The sequence below is a fragment of the Erpetoichthys calabaricus genome, chromosome 6 (genome assembly GCF_900747795.2).
Source record: "Erpetoichthys calabaricus chromosome 6, fErpCal1.3, whole genome shotgun sequence".
Taxonomy (NCBI): domain Eukaryota; kingdom Metazoa; phylum Chordata; class Cladistia; order Polypteriformes; family Polypteridae; genus Erpetoichthys; species Erpetoichthys calabaricus.
In genome coordinates this window covers 46,230,411-46,250,571 of record NC_041399.2, presented here as the reverse complement: position 1 = coordinate 46,250,571, position 20,161 = coordinate 46,230,411, and the positions used below count along the sequence as shown (strand labels likewise).

General features: G+C 36.6%; 1 protein-coding gene across 6 annotated transcripts in view; it reads right to left on the bottom strand.

Annotated features, from left to right (window-relative positions):
• Window positions 1-20,161, bottom strand: part of fam110b (family with sequence similarity 110 member B) — a 177,867-nt gene that overhangs the window by 59,361 nt on the left and 98,345 nt on the right. For all 6 annotated transcript variants that reach the window (XM_051929069.1, XM_028803550.2, XM_051929071.1 and 3 more), the window contains one exon: window positions 1,379-1,470. The gene's annotated coding sequence lies outside the window, so the exon portion shown is untranslated. The remainder of the gene's footprint in view (window positions 1-1,378; window positions 1,471-20,161) is intronic.

The window sequence follows — 20,161 nt, the reverse complement described above, 5'->3', positions numbered from 1 at the left end:
TTTTCTGTCCACCCTGGCCATCAGAGCTTACTCCTTTTCTATGTTAACTAATGTTGTCTTATTTTAATTTGTTATTTTGTCTTTTATTTTTCTTTTCTTCATTATGTAAAGCACTTTGAGCTACTTTTTGTATGAAAATGTGCTATATAAATAAATGTTGTTGTTGTTGTGAGGAAATAATTATTAATACCTACAATATTATTTCTCAGGTAGGCTCTTAGTAGAGCTTTTTTGTTTTAGAAAATGAGCTACTACAGTATAAACAACAATGAAATTAATAAAAAAAAATCTGACAGGAAATCATGTTAAAATGTTAATTAACTGCTGTGAAGTTGTTCCTTCTACAAACAGCAAAACCCTGTACATCATGACATTTAATTTGTGCGTTAAAAACAGAATTGGTGGTGGTATAGTGTTTAAGATAGTACCATTTTGTTAAGGATGTGACATCAATCAGCTCTTCTATAACAACATATGGTGTCCAAAGCCTGACTCAGTCTTTATGCTATTTAAAGTAACTGACCTTTTTATATTCATTAATTTGGAACATGATATCACCAGCCTTACAATAATACTGTGCAATTTGTTTTCATTTGCAGTTTTCACATTGCTACACAAGGACATACATTCTGCTCTCCTTTGTGCAGCAAGGGCAAATTTGATCCCCACTGTATAACAAACCTGCAAATGGCAGGGATACAGCATCTGTGCTGACAACTATAAAAAACTGAAGAGATCACTACTTACAAACAATGTATACATTAAAAAACCATTAGTATATTAATATTTTGAAAAAAAATCATGTAAGGAAACTTCCTCAAATAAAAAGCCAGTTTCTTATTCTAAACCAGACTTTTTAAGTTGTACTGTTTAGTGTATGGTTCATAGTAGATGTGCTAGGTCGTTTCATACACTTAATGAACAGAAGCTAATGTTATTAACTTCACAAAGTTTTTTTTAACTGTTATACAGTATACCTATATACCTGATATTTTTTCAGGGTTTTTTTTCCTCCATGACCTGACCTTTTCTTCAAGTGATTGCTTTGAATGAAGGAAGACAACAACTACAAAGGTATCACCGGATTAGGAGACAGACCAAAACTTTTAAAAACAGCAAGAACTATTTTCCTTTCTATAACCACATTTGCATAGTCACCTTGTGAAACAAAACTGCTGCATGGGAATACTATAAACCTAATTTGTGCAATAAACAGACTGCTTAGCCTACAAAGTTGCATCTCATAGGTAATGCATCTAGTCTTTTCTACAATGTTGGGTTTATTCTCTTTCGCTTTGTAATATCTTTGTTTACTTATTGAAGTTATGAAAGTGAATCAAATTAAAAAACAGACTTTGTTTACTTATGGTTTACTCACCTTACGGCATTTGTGTTAGGTCTTTGCAGGCTGCCTAGTTATATGTACTTCCTTTTCATTTATTGGCTGCGTCCTAACCACAGAACTGTCATCTAGAATGAAATTCTGAATTTTAAAAAATTGCATTCAATAATTCAACCAATATTTATAACTCACTAATAAAGGTTAACATCAAACATATTTTTACACTTAGTATTTTTATCAGTATCAGCAAAACATAATACACAAAAAAAGATCATTCTGGTTTAGTTTAAATAACTAACTGTTTTAATGAGATGAAACAGTGATATTGAAGAGCAAGTTCATTCATTCTTAGACAGACAGACAGACAGACAGATCATTAATTTTCCAAGGAGGAATTTAACTTTTTACAGAAGTTTAAGAAATATTACAACAAAACAACCCTCTCAAGCACACACAAGAATTACATAAAGAAAAAAATACAACTTTTTCATAAGACAGCAACAATAGTGACGCATTTTAAAAGACATATTGCCAGTGGTGCTGTAATACACGTCAGGGCCTAGTACTTCAATTCCTGATGTGCTCTTACTCAGCCTCACAACATATTGGCCATTTAACAACAGCATTGCTAAGAAAACGTTACCAAAGTATACTTTAGAACATTTTAATCCAAATGCAAAATATTACCAGTATGATTTTTTTTTTTTACATTTCAATCCAAGTGCAAAAGATTATTAGTTTGTATTTTGTAACACAGAAAGTCAAATGTAATAACATATCCTTTTAATATCCTGTAAAACAAACATAGTAAATAACAGGTCCAATCTTACTAATTTCTACAGAATACACCTCCCAGCTCTCACAATTATGAAGTCAATGACATCTGCAAAACTCACTTGATATGAAAGCTCCCATTTGATGGACAGGATTGCTATATTCTTCAGTTTATTGACATCAATGTCATATGTAAGTACAGTAATTTCTAATAGATTTAAGACAGCCACCTTTGTCTCAATCAGTTCAAGTCACTGTGTATTCCCATCTTCTGTAGCCTCAAGCAGTGATTGCTGCTACCTTTGCTTATATTGTTACTGATGGTGCCATTGCAAAAACAATATATTTCTGCACAGACCGTCCTGGCAGGCCCACAAGGCAAGGCCAGGATAAGTGTTCTCCCACCCACCCCCTTCCCCCTGGCACCCTGCATATTGCCATAGGTATAAAGTAGCATCTGTTGAATAATTAATTGACTAAAACTACTTAGTGATAGTGTGTCATAGAAAGGATGTGCAGTACTGTTCATAATGGCCATCTGTTTTATTTTTTATTTATTTATTTTGTTCTTTTTTTCGCCTTATACAATTTCTTGTATTAGGAATTTGTTAGTTTTCGCATACCCCTTGGGGTCAGAGCGCAGGGTCACCAATTGTACAGCGCCCCTGGAGCAATTACAGGTAAGGGTCTTGCTCAAGGGCCCAGCAGAGTAGGATCTCTTTTGGCAGTGACAGGGATTCGAACTGGCAACCTTCTGGATACAAGCACAGATCCTTAGCCTCAGAGCCACCACTCCGCCCCAAATTTGCATTCTCTTATCCGTTACTACCTCTAGCAGGTCAAGAGTTCATCCCATAACTGAGCATATCCTCTTGTTGATTTAGTGGGCTTCTTTTGAACAGAAAGAGTTCCAGAACAGCACATCAGAGTATGAGATGCTTTATTTTCACATTCCTAAAATAGTAATATTACTATCTTACATTCCCATCCGAATCCTTGGCTTCTATGTTATAAGTCGTAGATGACTTTGCTGATCTCCCTACCCTCTAACAAAAAATTTTCATGCTTATACTCCTGTGCCCACACTTCAATTTCAAGATGAAGACACCTACTTACAATTCAAAGAACATACTATTTTAGCATCTTATGGAAGTTGCATATCCTTTCCCATTCTCTTAACCATTTTAATGTCATTGTGGTGGTTTATGCCACTGTCACATTGATCCAGTTACTGCTCCTGGCTCTAGGACAAGGGTGTCAAACTCAACCTGAAGGGCTGCAGTAAATGTGAGTTTTTGTTCCAGCCACTTTCCTCTTTTGCCTTAACTCTGTCAAACTTCTTAAGATTCAGAAGTCTTATATATGTCATTTTACATAACTAGCAGCTAAACACTAATGAGATGAAAACTGGGCCTAACAATGACCAGCTAACTCAAAGGACTCCATTCTCAATTCCTAGAGGGACACCATTTTGAGAATTTCTTGACTAGAAGCCAATTCTTGCTGTTAATAAAACCCGTTATTTAGTGATTCAATGATTAACCAGCTGTAAATCTAAATTAGCCCATATAAATCAGACGATTTTCACTACAAAGGACTTGTTTGGTGATAGGTAAATTGGCCACTCACAAAAAATAATTTTTTAGCATCTGCTTTACTGGGCTTTAAGTAGTACTAGGGTGTTGTACCGTGTTAGCCATTATGAATGTAGAGAAAAGCCAATCAAAATGACACCTTTTATTGGCTAACTAAAAAGACTACAATATGCAAGCTTTCGAGGCAACTCAGGCCCCTTCTTCAGGCAAGACGTCTTGCCTGAAGAAGGGGACTGAGTTGCCTCGAAAGCCTGCATATTGTAATCTTTTTAGTTAGGCAATAAAAGGTGTTATTTTGATTGGGTTTTCTCTGAGCTTTAAGCTAATTTAGTCGTAGTGCTCCTTTATATGAGGAATTATTCTTTTTTTGCTGAAAAATTCCTGTAAACAGAGAGCAACAAGACACACTTCACTAAAGACAGAGAAGACTGGAATTTTATTCTTTACATTAAAGAAAGTGGAGAAATAAATGAAGAAAAAGAAATTGGAGGATTCATCCTTTTCAATTAGACAAATGGACAGAAAAGCTACTTTAATGAATTCAAACCATTTTATTTTATCCTTTAATTAAGATGGACACTGCTTGTCTGAATTTGGATGGTGAACAGGCTTGTGAGAAGTACAATGGCTCACATTTTCAATTAGAAAAAGAAATGATAAAGAAAAATTTGTAATTAATAAATAATAGGCTTGCAGCTTAACAGCAAAAATTGTTTATTTTACTTGTTTGTGTTGCACCTTTTTGATAAACACCTTATGAACATTTGACAGATTTGTGGATTTTTTTCAACAGTTTGTACTAGAAATGAGCATTATACTGGTATGATGTTGTGCTACAATCTGAATTTTGCAGTATTGCTGGTACCGGGTGAAGCTTGGAAATGGTGAACTACTAATAACATTTTCAAGACCATCTAAAGTTGAACTTACAGAAATCCTCTAAAACGTGACGAAAAAATATATATATGTATGTTTATATAGATCACACACAACACTCACACTGTTCTTTTGAGTTGTGACACTCCAATCTTGCCAGTGTAGAATGAAGCATTATGCAAGATCTATGAGCAAAAACGAAAGGCAATATGATATTGAGTTTGGAGATTGCATAACGCTACTTAAACATAAATCCACCATGAATGTCAATAAAATACTGAAAGATTGAACAATAAATATATATTGACAAAAGATGAATATAAGCAAAACACATACACAGTACAATACAAGGTACCTCAGTAAAAGCAAATCATTTTACAAACTTTTGCCCCACCTCCCAAACCCAAAAATATGTACAATTCAATCAGCTAATTACAAATATATAAGTGTAGCTGCAAAAATATAAGGTGTCATCAGGCACGGGTAAGACGCGTGTCAAAAGAATTCACAGAGTCTAAGAGTTTGTTTTTAAAGGTTTTATAGTGAAAGTTAAAAGCGAATAATCCAAACAAGAATAAAAGAAAAAAGTTACACACGTAGAATAAAAGGCAAAAAAAAAAAAGGGAAAAATTAATCTTCTATAAACTTAGCTTTTCTTGAAAGACTTTAGTATTTTTATACTTAAAGGTTCTTAATTTCTTCTTTCCTACTTAAAGGTTCTTAATTATTTCTTCTGTACTTAAAGGTTCTTAATTTCTTCTTTCCTACTTAAAGGTTCTTAATTTCTTTTTCTGTACGCTTTACGTACGGCACAACACATAAATTAAGTGCTGTTAAGTGCATATTTACTTCACGCACTCTAAAGGCTCGCAAGCCGGTTGGCACATAGGCAAGTGCCCAGGCACGGTGACGTGCGATCACGGTTAAAAACCGTATGCCTCTACACCTTATACAAGGCAAGGCTGACACTAACTCACTGGAGAATAATGTTTACTCCAAGCTATTAGAAATGGCAAGAACACACCAAAATGATTCTATTCACGGGGGTTATAGGAACCTTCCATAGTTTATGCATTGTCATCTAATAAACATTCATGAATCTTATAGAACAAGGAAAATGGCTCTTACAAAAAGGTCTGTAGAAACAGCAACAAAAAGTCCAGTTTATGTCATGTTGCTGGAATGTATGAATGATGGAAGGCACCGGCAACAACAGAAAGGGCAAATGGTGCAGTAAATAACCAGTAACATGAAATGACTTCACGGAGTTTGTGTCTTGCTTCGATAATCTGCAGTGGCTAGTTCCATATTCTTCGATCATGCATGACCCTGAAGCAGAATCTACCAGCCAGTGCTATTCTGCTAATGAATCTGAATCAGATGCCTCTCCTGATCATCACTTTCTTTCTGCCTCTATTTAATTGCTGTTTCATATCCTGCTCCCAGTTTTCAATGTTACACCTCACACTTCCCACTCTCTTTTACCATGATTCTTCCCATTAGAATAGGGCTTTAAATACTAGGGTAGTTGAACAATTTTTATGTCTGCACTGAATTCAGTTATGGGTGTTTGAATTGGTGGAGTTGTTTAAGGTTTTCAAATTTTATTACTTAAACAAAATAAATTTCCAAAAACAGAATTATTTTAAATTTAACTGACATGCTTTTGCATCTGCATAAACTCACTCTGGAGTGCATGTTTATTCTTTGAGCAAGAATGATACCACAGCAGAGTGAAAATCTGTGTGTGAACAGAGCTTATGTATAGGAAAGCTTTGAGTGTACTTTTAACCTCGTGGCACACTGGTCTTGTGTGCTCCTTACTGTGCTTGCTTGCCTTAGCATATGTAGTGTAGAAAATATTGAACAAAAGAGTAAATCCTTTTATTGGCTAGAATAGCAAACAAATTTTTTTTTGGAGAGCAGCTTTAAAAGTAAAATAATCAGAACTGAGGTTGATAATGCAGAATTGTTTTTCAAAAGGGCAAATTATTATATCTTCATTACAAGGACCCTCAGATATTTGGACTTGGCCTGGTTTCAGAGTTTCCAACTTTAACCAAAAAATAACACTTTTCCAGTTCTGTTCTTGTGCTGTGGTGGATAAAGGTGGAGCCACCAATAACCTTTTAAAACAATTGAAAACCCGCCTGTGTGCATGAATATGAAGAAGCTATTAAGCACATGATAGCCATCGCAGTGTGGCTCCATTAGAAGCAAAGTTTTCTTTGTCTGGGGCCAAGGGAAGAATACGCTGGAGATATCTATCATACCTTCTTACCCTAATACAGTGGCTAGGCTAGAAGAACGAGTATGATGCCTTTAACAGGCAATCGGAGGGCTATTGGAGCACACTTGGATTAAGTGATTCGTCTATAGGTGGGTAACTCCAGAGACCTGTAACTATAGTAACAGGAAGAAGCTGGCTGGTGTGCTCTGCAAGCTAAGATGTGTGTTCGAAGAAAAAAGAAAAAGAAAAGAAAGCCACATGTGCTATAGAAGAAGGTGCATCTTAAGTATAGGAAAGAGCAGTGAGGGCTGCAAAAAAGGGTTATAAAGAAAACTACAGAGTTTGGGGAAAGGTCCATGTAAAGGATGTGAAAGGAATGTGGAGGCCACATAAAAGAAGAATGAGAAAAGACTGCTTACAAAACAAAAGTACAGAAACATCAGCACAGAAAAAAGTTTTCTTAATTGCACCTTTCCTGATTGACAATAAAAATATACATTTTTGTATTTCTAGGAAAGACACAATTGTTTCAGTTTGTAAGTTGAGTATCACCTTTTCATTTTGTGTTTTATTTTCTTGGGAAAAGCTGAAAGCGATTTTTATGTTAAAATATTTAAATATATCATACATTTAATAAAAGTTAGGTTTTATTTTTTTGGACCAGAGCAGGTCAATATTTCTCATGCCTTCACTTTTTTCTTTTCAAAGAATGAAAGAAAGCAAAAAAGAAAGAAACAAACAAACAAACTGTATTATCTGGAGAAACCACTGTGAAGGTAATTGCTAAAATACTCATCTGAACACAGAACTGTTGTTTGGGTTTTTGTTTCTAGGGTTTGGGGCGTTGTTACACCCCTTAGTTGCCACAAAGTTTAAAGTTGTTAACAAAAAATATTCATGGCCAATCCTATATCTATCACTTAACATGGTGCTCTTCCATAGGGTACTGAAAATTGCTAAACTAAACTCATTCCTAAAACAACAATGATGTACACAGTTATGTAGGATTGACTCATCAATAAATTAATAACAGAAAAGGGAATACTGAAAACTCATCTGTTCCTAGTGTTTATGTTAAATGATCACTTCTGAGCAGTAAGTGCCTTGTGAAAACGGCTGCCAATGTGGTTGTTGCCCACATGCACCTTTTTGCTGCAAAAAGTTGCTTCATCTGATGGAAAACTAAATTCACGGGCATTTTTTTAAAAACAAATGCGACAGATCAAACACTGACCAGAAGCGCTGAACAAACACTCCCTGAAAGTTGTGTCCTCACTAATGTGTTGGATTTGCGCTCACTGCCAAGCAAGTAATGTTTTTTGAAACTTTTCAAACATGCTGACTCTGTGCTTGCCAGACGCCATACTCCTTTCAATGCTCAGATCTGTCAAAAGTTTTAGAAGCAGAACTGACATTTGACTCAGTCATTGAATTGCCTGTAGCCTGCATCAAAAGAATCAATTCTGACTAAAAGTAGAATTTCAACACATTTCAACAACAAGAATATTATATTCTCAAACACATTAAATGTACAGTTTGCTCATGTAACTCTAATACGCAATATTATATGTGATTATTAAAAAAAACAAACTTTAATGCTCATTATAAAAATACAAATTAATAAAATAAAGGAAATGATCGTATTACTTACTATATGTAGCACTCCATAATGTGAATCTAAAAGATGTAGAATTACAGATACCATACCCAACTTTGCCAAGATCAGAGTAATTAAAAAATAAATTTTATAAACCCGTCTTTGTAAGTGGCTTAGAACAATATAAACTACAAAGTCAAAAAACAATTGAAATAGGGACCACATACGAGCATAGTTTAACAAAATATAAGTAATTGATTATCTGTACTGTAAAGCTCGTAAGACATGCAAAATAAACCAATAAAGAAATTTGTGAGCTTACAACACCAGCCAGCCTTCCGATTAGTGAGTGTACAATCATGGAAATATTTCCTTTCAAAGAAAACATAAAAATCTACATTTTCTCTTTAATTAAAAAAAAATATTAAGAAAAATACTAAGAGCTAGGCATTGTCACTTATGTACCAAAACACAAGCACCCAAAAGTGCAGAGATGGTGTAACAAGTTACGGAAAACTGGAGTCTGCACAATTCTGCCTGACTGGGCACTTATTCCAGGACTCGTTGATAATCATTTTGAAATAAGTCAAGGCACTGTTTACAACTAAAAATGATCACTGATTTGTAATGAAATGACCTTTAAAAATTACTCTATTGTGACCTAAACTACTCTGCTTCTTTTGAAAGGAAGTGTTTTATTCTGCCTATGTAGGAGCTGTATAGTTTAAGGGAGTGAGCCTTGGGGCATAACCAGAATTTATGGCAGTCCTAAAAATGCTGCATTAGTGAAAGAGCAGTGTGGTAGTCAAGCATAAAAGTCTATCAATTTCAATTTTTTAGAACAGTTTACCTAGCTCAAGGTCAAGGTGGGGTTACAGCCTGTCCAATCATCGACAAAGTCAGGAGCAAAACAGGGACAAGGCACTTATAGCATTAAAATGCTTAGTTTTCTCCAATTAAATCAGCCTCCTCTGAATCTTATAAAACATGACTAGGTTACCAACTAGCCAAGGATGAGCAAAGTATGGGTGTGCATGTTTTGTGTTCTCTATCTGTTACTCATCCAGAGTTTGTTACTAATTTGCAGGCAGAACGGTGTCTGTCTGTTACGGTTTAGCAAAAGCTACAGCCCTCACTCAAGTTTATTCTTTTAATGTTGTTGTTTGTGGTTTCAATTTATCTTTTGTTTTTAATTTTATTTAATATTTTTTGTTTATATTGTGTAATTTACTAATTATTCAGTGTTTTTAAATGTTATGTAAATACCTTTGCTTTCATTCTGTGTGTTCTGTAGGTGGAGCTCTAAGAGGGGGGGTTACCGTGATATCACTCCTTAAGTAAGTATATATTTGACGCTGGGGAATAAGTTCTTTCTGTGTTTCATTGATATCTGAAGAATACACATTACTGTAAGCATTGATTAATGTGGTTTGTAGATTTATTGTTTCTGTTATTGGCTTTTTGTTTGTTAGATTATGTATTTGGACTAGTTTTCTTTGGGCTGTATTTTTCGGCAAACCCTTTTGCCTTATTTTTGTCCGTTAATTCTTGTTTTTCATTTATTAAATCAAATGTATTTTTATATAAAGAGACTGTATATGAATTCTCTCAAGCTTGAGGTTTCCAGTGATAAATTTTCATGGGGGCATTTTTGATTAATTTTTGGACATTTAAAGCAAGGATGCCTGGAGTGAAGCCCATCTTTACATAGACTAATGAAGATCCTGGGCTGCTTTGTCTTTTAGAGGCCTCTCACATAATCACTATTTTATGTACTATCATCCCAATACCGACTCTCTGAATTACAAAAAGAAAACAATAAAAAAATGAACTGAGAGAGAAAACTGAGGACAGATGTGTGTATTAAAATATTTAACTCCCTTTTCAACAATAGAAGCAAGAACTGTAAACAAACTGTTGTTTATATTGCTCTGGATATAATTACAGATTATGTATGTACTGTGGCAAGCGGCTGGGGGTGGTACCCAGCCGGGACACCCTGGAGGACCGGAGGAGGGCTTACATCTCCTCCAGACCATGAGGGGGCGACCGCCCTGGTGGCTTTGGAAACCACGGGAACAGAGCTTAGAAGCTCAACCCTATAGGGACCCATGGTCACTGCCAGGGGGCGCCCCAATGCCTGTGCAGTCCTGACCATCAGCATTTCCGCCACACCGGGAAGTGCTGGGGGGTTTGAGAAGACCAGGGACACCCAGAGTGCTTCCGGGTGTGCTGCCAGTACTTCCACCACACTAGGAAGGGCCGGTGGAAGCTAATTGGGAGGCACCTGGAGCACGTCTGGGTGAGCTTAAAAGAGGCCGCCTCCCTCCATTCAATGGCGTCGGGAGTGGAGAAAGACAAAGTCTTGGAGGAGAGGAGTGGAGGTGGACCTGAGCAAGGCAGAGTGAAGGAAGGCCTGGACTTTAGGGAAGTACTGGGGTTGTGTGTGCACCAATTGTAAATATTATGTATAATAAACGTGTGTTGGGTGAACTGTCGGTGTCCGCCTGTGTGTCCGGGCCGTACTCCACAGTACATTTACTTTTACAATTTAATGATATGTGCAAAATATATGGAATGAAAGAAAAAATGCTTAATTACTGGCAAATAAATACTCCACACAAACTGCTAACCTGTCCATCTTTCCTGCAACCTTTTGTACTACACTGCATTATGCAGCCAGTGATGCCACTTGAAACTTCAACAATCTGGAATTAATTATGCTAATTAATTAGCATAATACTAATGTATAATATATACTAATATATATTTTATTTTTAAGTTCAGTCAATAACAGGACTTTCGGAAGAAGACCGGTAGGAAATGTTTTTGGTTGATAATTCCTTTAAATCATGTTTTTTAAACAATATAGACAGTTACAAGTCATTATACATACATTGTGTTGGTAGGTAATACAAATCTATTTCAAATAAGTAACACTTGGAAATGTATTTTATTAATCTAAAGGAGAAAAATTCTCTTTATCATGCATATGTTACCTACCAGGGGACCTACAAGGCTTTTAAAAGGTTAATTGCGTGTTTCCCATCAAGTTAAGTGGTAAATAAGAGAAAGAGTATAACAGAGCAAGAGTCAGACTTTATACATCACCTCTGGAGGTTTTGGCAGCAGATTTGCTTGGTCAGTACACAAAGTACTAAAAATAAAAACACAGCCTCTCATTACAGACCAAAAAGGCCCATTACTCAACATAAGTAATGTGACTTTTGTGCATCTCAACAAGTGAAAAAAATAACACTACAGTGTGTCCCAACTACACATAGACGTCTTGCTTTATTCCAGTGGAGTAATCCATATGACAATTCAACAACTAAAACTTCCAAGGAGACAGGCAGTAAGGGGTCCACTGTTGAAGAGGAAAATTAATTGTTTCAAGATTCCTTTTGTTTAGCACTGACAAAGAAATGCAGGCACACATGTGACTTGTAATTTGTGTACTTCCTCATGGATATCTGCCCATGCATCAACCTAATTAACTATCACACAGCTTAATATTTGCCTGAGTTCTAGTTTTTCATCTTTCCTTGGGTCTAAGTATACTGCAGTGCTGTACTTCTTGTGCCCAATTTTTAATTTTGTTCCCTATTACTTTTCAACTTTGAACCTTTTCAAAAAATCATCTGCCAAATACAGAATAAATAATAACGTGAATTTCAACTTCAGACAGTTCTGAGTACATTAAACGAAGAATAGAATGTACAATAAAGAACAGGAAACAAAAACTTAATGTCTCTCAAGGTCTTAAATGTTCAACCATTTTCCCACCTCAGAGATATCACTCCCTTCACCTCCCATAATATTCTCTCACTCTCTCTAGTCTTGAACCTCTTCCTACACCCAGTAGGCCCTTGCATGCAATTCTAGATTCATTGAGCCACTGACCTCAAGCAGCTTCAAATCCATACCTAGTGTCAATTCTTTATCTTTGCCTTGACTTTACTTTACTTTTTATGTGTGTTTGTTATAAGGGTTATAGTGTTGCTCATGGCAGGCACATTTTGACCTATCAAATTTATTTTGTTGATTACTGTAGAAACTGATTTCTCACTATGGCTTGATGATAGATTCTAATTTAAGAAGAGGTACATTTGGGATAAGTGAATTAAACAGCAAGATCCACAAGTGATATCCAGCTGTTAAGCAATTTTAATAAATATTTTGGAAATACATTCCAACCATCAATTATATTCCTTGTTTTTTGTTTTTGCTTATTTCTCTAAACCAGTCAATTCATTATAAATCTGGCATTATTATGAAGTGCCCGATGGGGCTGGGAAGGTATGCTGATTAATGGATGGCACACCAACATAAAGGTTAGCTGCTGTCACACCTTAACCATAGTTTCAAGTTCACACAATCTCCATTTTATTTTCTTTTATTTTTAAAAAACAGATAAAGGAGGATTCTAAATTGGCCCTGGTGTGTGCTTGGTGTATGGGTGTGTTTGTGTGTGTCCTGCGGTGGGTTGGCACCCTGCCCAGGATTGGTTCCCTGCCTTGTGCCCTGTGTTGGCTGGGATTGGCTCCAGCAGACAACCGTGACCCTATGTTTGGATTCAGCGGGTTGGAAAATGGATGGATGGATGGATAAAGGAGGAAAAACTATTATAAAAGAGTGTCATGTAACTTGCTGGACAGCATGGAAGCTAATACTGTTTTCTTACAGCTTCAGGAATTTGGAATTTACTCCTGGCCTTTTCGGAGTCTGTGATTAATGTGCATATTATATTCATGCTTGCATTGAATTACTTTTAAGTATTCCCATTTTTTTCTCACATCTCAGAAAGATGCATGATTGGTTGATTGTTAAATTTAGTTTGTTCCTCTGTGAACAAGTTTATAGGGTAATTATTGTCACATGTACAGAGTACAGTGAAATTCTTACCTGCATGTGCTAATCAACATGTAACACGTTGCCACTCTCCAGCCCCATGATTAGTGAGTATAACTATCTTACCTGACACAATACTATACCAATGAAGTGTAGTTAAATATAAGTTAAACCAGGAATATTCAGTTAATCCTGCTCCTCAAAGACTCTCATTCTTACCAGCTGGTAGTATATAGTGTCTTCATGGTGTTTTATGTGACAAATCAATTAAACCAAGTGTGCTATGAAATGAAGAATTGCATCTCTAATTAATGATGAAGAGTGCAATTAAGACCCAATTTTCTTAGATTTGCTTTGAACAGAGACTATTCAAAGCTGAGTACCACTAGTGAGTATAATTAGCATCGGGGCAAAAACTGGAAAAACATCTATTCAGACATGGGGAGAACGCACAAAATCCACAGTGAGGATTCAGACTCATTATGCAGAGTCCAATGTATCCCTTGAAAATACTGTATGTTTTTATTAGCTGAAAAAAACAGATCCATGAGCTTTGCCTTCTATCTGTAGATCTATGAAATAGCAGATTAAATTGTACAAGCACTTTAACGTATTGAAGAATTACTCAAAATTACAAGCTTTAGTAATATTGTATACGTTTGACCAGGAGTCTAAACTCCACTCCCATAGGGCCACAGTGGCTACAGTGTGAGTGTGTTTATGATTGTGTTCTACAAAGGACTAGTGCCCAATCGAAATTTTGTTCCTGCTTTGTGTTCATTGCTACAGGGTGGGTTCTGGCTCCCTGCAATTCCTGTAATACAGCAGATATGAATTCAGAAAATAAATTAATAAAGAACAATTAATAAAATTAATCAAAATCTGGAGATGAAAGCCATCATCCCCAGATAAAGGTATGATTATATACACAAATGCATGACCAAAAGCCATGACCAAACATATTATGAACAAATTTTAACATATTACAAAATAACCACCAGTGTTGACTAGCACAACACAACAGTCTTTAAAGATAAAAATAACCAAAACATATGGAGAAGCATACCCAAAGTGGTGAGAACTTCACAAGTGTATAGTTAAATGTACATTAAGACTGCACACCAATAAATTCAGTAGACTTGGGTTAGGGATGTACATTTCATGCTCAGTTGTGATGTAGGTACAACATATTCTGTAGCAAATTGCTTATACATATATGTTTATGGTGCATTCCTACCACTAATTAGGATCACTTTATGAACAGTCTAGTTTAGTGGCTAAAGTTTTAGATTTTAAACTGCAGGGTGTTATGGGTTACTGTATATCCCCATCACTTATCTCCTATACTCCAATTGTAAAAAATGCTCACCATGTAAGCAATTGTACTATATCTTTACATTTGTAAAGTAGTGTTTGTTAAGTTGACAAGTTCTGCCCATGATACACAACCCATATATGACAAAGTAAAATTTAACCGACTTTGAAGAGAATGGCTTACTAAGATATGAAAGGTGTTTACACGTAGTTTAATATAAAACAAACCAATCATACAGTATGATTAGCTTTGATCAAGAATCTAATTATTGTTGAAGCTAGCTAACAGGAAAGATAAAATAAGGTCAGGAAGTATTCCAGACATCAAGGACTAATATGACTAAGCAGAAAGTACATATAAATAGCTGGATGACCTTATTGAAAGAAAAACAGAAGACAGCCTGCTTACATCTCATGGTGTTCATTTATTAATGCTAGGTATTGATTTGTCAGGCAGAAGTTGGTTCAGCTGAGTGGTTAACTTAATTCAAAATTATTAAACAAAAAACACCTTTTAACAATTTCTAAGAGAAATACAATTTTGAAGATAGCTTTTTAAATAATAAGTACTGTTAACAATTTATCAACAATCTATTTTCTGAACTTGTTTTCCTCCACTGGGTTTCAGGAGGCTGATGCCTATCCTAAAATCAAGATCCACAAGACATGAACCCATTCTATGTAGGACAATAATCTACTACCAGGTACACTACCTCACGATTCGTAATTATCATATAATTTATCAGTGTGCTTGTGAGAAAACATGTATTCTCTGTATAAAACATATTTAAGCTGAAGTATGAAATTATAATGAGTCACAATACTACGAATCAGTACAAACTATAATGCAAACGTGAAAATATGTAAAGCAAATTACAAGCAGGTAAAGCATCTGCACGTTTGGCACCAAGCTTGACACAACTTCTGACTTACTGTATATCAAAAAGATGAGGCTATTACTGGATTCATACAAAACATTACAACAGAAGCTAAGCCATCCTCTTTGGTCTGGCTCCAAGGCACTTGCAGTTAACTACTTTAAGCAATTCTGCCCACTTGTTTATTCTTTCCAAATCTTCACTTTCCCCTCCATTAGCCTTCCATCTCCTTTATGTGTCCTATCAACCTGCCTGCGAGTAAATCAGCACAATTCACAGCCCACAGCTAATGTTGAAGTAAATAAAAAAAGTCAACAAAAACAGATTTTAATGTCCTGATTAGATTCAAAACTGTTAATTAAAAAGCCTACTGTAACCAGCAGAGATGTCTTTTTACATCACATAAGGCAGATAATAACCTAAATGATTTTTTTCTTTGCATGTAATAGGTTGGTTTCAGGCATCTTCAAGAAACGATTACATGAAAACATATCTAAAAACATCTTATTAGATTTATAAGTTACGGAGACTAACTTAGCAATTGGCACAAAGCATGGGTTGACATAGTGAAAACCAATTAACAAAAACAACCAAATAATTAAAAGTCTACTGTCCCTAAGTGAAGTCTTCTGTCTCTTAGTGGGGCTCCTCCTTCTTCCATTTTCTTCTTATTCTTTCCTATCTTAGTGTCTCTTACTGGTTTCAGGTTAACTTAAATTTGTCCTAATTAGTGCAGTCTGGCACTCTTATGGTGCCTGATTGATCACAGTTTGTAATCTCAAGTGGCACTTGCTTAAAATCCTTTTGGGCAGATTCCCAAGCAACTGAGTAACACTTACAAGAATGCTCAAACCTTTGAGCACTCCGTTTGAACATACAGAGGCTACCAGGTCTGGTAAAAAGCAGCTACAGTACTATTTTAATAAAAAAATGCTCACTGTTCTTTAAGCATTAAAAAAATCACAGTTTTTAACAAATCTACTGTAAATAGATTCACCAAATACTAGTGTCATCTACAACAGTTAAAAGAAAGGTTAAAATGGCCAAAAGAATGAAAACTCTGAACGATTACACTATATTTGTTTTATCAGTTCAAAACTTCGAGTTTTTGGAAAAGCTAATGGTGTTGTCCACCTGCATATCTTCATTAAGATGGCAGTACCAATAAATGATCAGTATTAAGCACTATAAAAAAATTACAAAAAATAAATCACTGCATATTCACCAATAGAGCCAAACTACGATTGACCAGAATGAAGTAAAACATTTTTTTTTTTCACAAATGTGCATGTGCACTATTATTTCACCCACTACTTTTCTAGATTTTTTTTTTTTTTTAATTTTGCAGCTTTTAAGAATGAGATAAGAAGAAAACAGGACAGTGCTTCTGAGTGAATAAAACTTTATTAGTAACTTTTGTTTTTTTTTTTGTAGTAAACATTTATTCAAAAACCACTGAATACTGAAACAGTACTAATTTTAGGTTTTCATGCTAATGGAGAGTCGAGATTTTTAGCATTTGTTAGCATTGAGTGAACCGACTTAAATCACTTTGAAATAATTCTAGATACTGCTATTGATGATGTTCTTAAATATTGGGTTCTGCTGCAATCTCCTTCACTCAATCGCCAACAAGGACTGTGCTCAAGTGAACTAATAATTTTAGCCCCTAGTTAAAAAAAAAAAAATCTAATATTTTATTTGAAGAGAAACATAATATATATATATATATATATATATATATATATATATATATATATATATATATATATAGAGCAGCATGGTGGTGCAGTGGGTAGCGCTGCTGCCTTACAGTTAGGAGACTCCGGTTTCCTCCCACAGTCTAAATTGTCCCGTGTGTGTGTCTATGTGTGTCTGTGTGCGCGTGCCCTGCCTGAGGTTTGTTTCCTGCCTTGCACCCTGTGTTGGCTGGGATTGACTCCAGCAGACCCCCGTGACCCTATAGTTAGGATATTGCGGGATGGATAATGGATGGATGTGTAAATATATATATATACAGTATATACAGTGGGTACGGAAAGTATTCAGACCCCCTTCAATTTTTCACTCTTTGTCATATTGCAGCCATTAGCTAAAATCATTTAAATTAAATTTTTCCCTCATTAATGTACACACAGCACCCCATATTGACAGACAAAAAAAAAAAGAATTTTTGAAATTGTTGCAGATTTATTAAAAAAGAAAAACTGAAATATCACATGGCCCTAAGTATTCAGACCCTTTGCTCAGTATTTAGTAGAAGCACCCTTTTGAGCTAATACAGTCATGAGTCTTCTTGGGAAAGATGCAACAAGTTTTTCACTCCTGGATTTGGGAATCCTCTGCCATTCCTCCTTGCAGATCCTCTCCAGTTCTGTCAGGTTGGATGGTAAACGTTGGTGGACAGCCATTTTTAGGTCTCTCCAGAGATGCTCAATTGGGTTTAAGTCAGGGCTCTGGCTGGGCCATTCAAGAACAGTCACAGAGTTGTTGTGAAGCCACTTCTTCGTTATTTTAGCTGTGTGCTTAGGGTCATTGTCTTGTTGGAAGGTAAACCTTCGTCCCAGTCTGAGGTCCTTAGCACTCTGGAGAAGGTTTTTGTCCAGGATATCCCTGTACTTGGCCGCACTCATCTTTCCCTCGATTGCAACCAGTCGTCCTGTCCCTGCAGCTGAAAAACACCCCCACAGCATGATGCTGCCACCGCCATGCTTCACTGTGGGGACTGTATTGGACAAGTGATGAGCAGTGCCTGGTTGTCTCCACACATACCTCAGTGCAAGACACATGACAGCCCGCATGGAGTTTGCTAAAAGACACCTGAAGAACTCTGAGATGGTGAGAAATAAGATTCTCTGGTCTGATGAGACCAAGATAGAACTTTTTGGCCTTAATTCTAAGCGGTATGTGTGGAGACAACCAGGCACTGCTCATCACTTGTCCAATACAGTCCCCACAGTGAAGCATGGCGGTGGCAGCATCATGCTGTGGGGGTGTTTTTCAGCTGCAGGGACAGGACGACTGGTTACAATCGAGGGAAAGATGAATGCGGCCAAGTACAGGGATATCCTGGACAAAAACCTTCTCCAGAGTGCCAAGGACCTCAGACTGGGCCGAAGGTTTACCTTCCAACAAGACAATGACCCTAAGCACACAGCTAAAATAACGAAGGAGTGGCTTCACAACAACTCTGTGACTGTTCTTGAATGGCCCAGCCAGAGCCCTGACTTAAACCCAATTGAGCATCTCTGGAGAGACCTAAAAATGGCTGTCCACCAACGTTTACCATCCAACCTGACAGAACTGGAGAGGATCTGCAAGGAGGAATGGCAGAGGATCCTCAAATCCAGGTGTGAAAAACTTGTTGCATCTTTCCCAAGAAGACTCATGGCTGTATTAGCTCAAAAGAGTGCTTCTACTAAATACTGAGCAAAGGGTCTGAATACTTAGGACCATGTGATATTTCAGTTTTTCTTTTTTAATAAATCTGCAACAATTTCAAAAATTCTTTTTTTTGTCTGTCAATATGGGGTGCTGTGTGTACATTAATGAGGGAAAAAATTAATTTAAATGAATTTAGCAAATGGCTGCAATATGACAAAGAGTGAAAGATTGAAGGGGGTCTGAATACTTTCCGTACCCACTGTATATATATATATATATATATATACATATACATATACATATGTATATATATATATATATATATATGGTACTGTGCAAAAGTTTTAGGCAGGTGTGAAAAAATGCTGTTAACAAAGAATGCTTTCAGAAATATAAATAATGATTGTTTATTGTTATCAATTTACAAAATGCAAAGTGAGCAAACAAAAGAAAAACTAAATCAAATCAATGACTGCACTGACTGATGTGTGTATATATACTGTATATACACACATGTATGTATATTTTGTGGGATATGGCCCTGACACAGACAGGCGGACACGGAAGGTTCGAACACCAACACACATTTATTTTACAAGTAATAAAATACAAATAATATATTATTATTAAGTGACACAACACAAAACCCACTTTCACCCCCAAAGTCCAGGCCTCTCTACAATGCCTCTCTTCAGGTCTGCCTCCACTCCTCTCCTCCTGAGCTCTGTCTCTCTTCCTCCCGACTCCATCCATCGAATGGAGGGAGGTGGTCCCTTGTAAACCCACCCAGACTTGCTCCAGGTTGCCTCCCAATGAGCGCCTGCCGGCACTCCCTGGTGTGGCAGAAGTGCCGGCTGTGTACCCGGAAGCACTCTGGGTGTCCCTGGTCTTCTTTCCCCCAGCACTTCTGGGTGTGGCAGAAGTGCTGAGGGCCAGGGCTCCTCAGGCATCGGGGCACCCCCTGGCGGTGACCACGGGCCCCTATAGGCTTGAGCTTCCATGGTCCCCATAGCCACCAGTCGCCCCCTCGTGGTCTGGAGGAGGCGTAATCCCACCTCCGGTCCTTCCGGGCGTCCCGGCTATACACACACACACACACACACACACACACACACACACACACACATACAAAGGATGGTTATAAGTTCAAGTCAAGTTGTCAAGTTGTGATCCTTTGTTACATATATGAGGTCCCGTAATCTTAAAAGTCAAAACACAAATAGTTTTCTTCACCATGGCTGCCCTACAATGCCAGTGAATGTTTTTAAAAATGTTTGATCTGGAAATATTATGTAAATTAAGTTATCAACAAAGAACACA